Consider the following 2500-nt stretch of genomic DNA (forward strand, 5'->3'; position numbering starts at 1 on the left):
TGACGTGTGTGTAGATGGTGTGCATATATGTGTGTAGATGTGACATGTGTGTAGATGTGTGCATATATGTGTGTAGATGTGACGTGTGTATGTAGATATGATGTGCATGTAGATGCGTGCATGTGTGTGTATGTAGATGTGATGTGTGTGTACATGTGTGCATGTGTGTCTGTACCTGCGTGCATGAGTGCGTGCGTGCGCATGTGTGTGTGTGTAAGTGTGTGTGTACTCTCACTATCTCACTTGTATGGGCTGTTTTTATTTAAACAGAGGGCAGTTTGCAGGAGTCTATTCTTTCCTTCCAGTGAGGATTTCAGGGATTGAATTTGGGTGGTCAGGCTTGGCCCTTACTAGCTAACTCATCTCACCTCCCAACCCCCACAACAAAGTCAGGGAAGCTGCACATGGGGTGCCACGCCTTTAATCCCAGGAGTTTGAGGCCAGCCTGATCTACAGAATGAGTTCCAGGACAGTTAGGGCTTTGAAAAGAAACTGTTTCAAAAAACCCCAAAATCCACAAACAATACAAAATAAGGTCAGGGCCTGGGGACAAGGCCCAGTCAGAAAAGTGCTTGCTCTGAAAACACAAGACATCCGTGCTCTCCGAGGCATGGCATGTCCACCTGTGATCTTATCACTGGGGAGGAGGAAAGGCAGAAAGCTTGTGGGACTTGCTGGCCAGCCAGACTGGCAGCATCACTGAGCTTCAGCTCCGAGGAGAGACCCCACCTCAGAAAATCAGCTGAAGACTGGACAGATGGCTCAGTGGTAAGGACTGCTACATTTGCAAAGGGCCTAGGTTCTGTTCCCAGCACCACAGCATGAACTCCAGTGCAAGGGGCTCTGTTCTCCTTGGGCACCTGCATGCACATGATCATAAAGAATATATTAAAGTTTATTTGAAACAACTAGAGAAATTGAGGAAGACACCCGACGCACCCTCTGGCCACAACATGTGCACATACACACATGCACACATGTACATGTGAATGTGTACATACGGACACACAAATCAAACAAGAGGAACAGAGCAATCACTGAGGCAGGGGGATCACCTGGGCTACAGTGTGAGTTCCAGATCAGGCTGGAATACAGATTGAGACTATGTCTTGAGAGTGAGGGCAGATGATCGGGGTCAAGAGTGCTTGCTGTCCTTGGTTTTCAGCATGCACACATCAGGTGGCTCTCAACTACCTGGGACTCCAGCACCAGGGTATCCAACACCCCCTATTGGCCTCTGTGGTCACCCCCACACAGGTATGCAAACATACACACATAAATAAAAAAATAATCTACAGCTGGTCTACAGAGTGAGTTCCAGGATGGCCAGGGCCACACAGAGTAACCTTGTCTTGAAAAAACAAAACAAAACAACCTAAAACAACAACAATCACAAAAAAATAGCAAAAATAAACAGAGCTTGCCCAGAGTGCTGTAGAACTCCTGACTCCAGGAATCCTCCTGCTTCAGCTTCCTGGGTAACTTGGACTCCCAACACACGTGGCACATGGTGGGGGTGCTTTGGCTCTGGTAGACAAGCCCCGTAAGCGTCTGCTGGGATCAGCTCAGGGTTGGTGCTTAGGTAACAACCTTCCTGGTTGTTTGTTTGGTTTTGAGACAGGGTCTGTGGTGATATATGTTCTGAAAATACCTTTCCTTCAAAGGGACTGAAAGTTTTGCAGACCTTGCAGCTAAGTTAAATGTATGCCCTGAGATCATTCAAGACAGGTAGTCACAATGCCATCCACTGTGTACCCAGCCCGTTTTTGTCTAACCTGCCTCCTGTCTTTGACAGTGTAAACAACCTTCCCAGCTAAATGGAGTGCATAGCTTTTAATCTTAATTAATGTTTTCTTGCACACCTCTGACAAGAGTAGTGGTGTGTGTGTGGTGTATGTGTTGTGTGTAGTGTGCTTGTATGTGTGGTGTGTGTGGTATGTGTGTAGTGTGGTGTGATAATCATTTTCTGAAAGCAGCCAATGGGTTGACAGAAACCTTAAACAATGCAGATCTCCCATGAGTGCTGGAAGCGACGTGAGGTCATGATGGATAATATCAGTGTGGTTCTGAGTTACTCAGGGTCGTTTGCAGTTGAATCACTTCTTCCCTTGCAAACTCTGGACCCGTTTCTGTGAAGATTCCCTCTTCCTTTCCTATGCCATGTTTTCCATGCTCTTCAATAAATGCAGAGCAAAGACCCTTGTTTGGGATAGACACAACAGAAGACAGGTATAGACAACAGGACAGACAGGCACAGACAGTAGGACAGACACAAAGACAGACAGACACAGACAACAGGATAGACACAACAGACAGGCACAGACAACAGGACAGACACAACAGACAAACACAGACAGCAGGACAGACACAACAGACAGACAGGCACAGACAGGCACAGACAACAGGGTCAGATCAGAAACACACAACAGACAGGCTACAGACAGACAGGGAGATAAATGGAGAATTCAAATTTGTGCTCAAATTTGTGATCAAACTAATT

Source organism: Microtus ochrogaster, chromosome 5 (assembly GCF_000317375.1).
Source record: "Microtus ochrogaster isolate Prairie Vole_2 chromosome 5, MicOch1.0, whole genome shotgun sequence".
Classification (NCBI taxonomy): Eukaryota; Metazoa; Chordata; class Mammalia; order Rodentia; family Cricetidae; genus Microtus; species Microtus ochrogaster.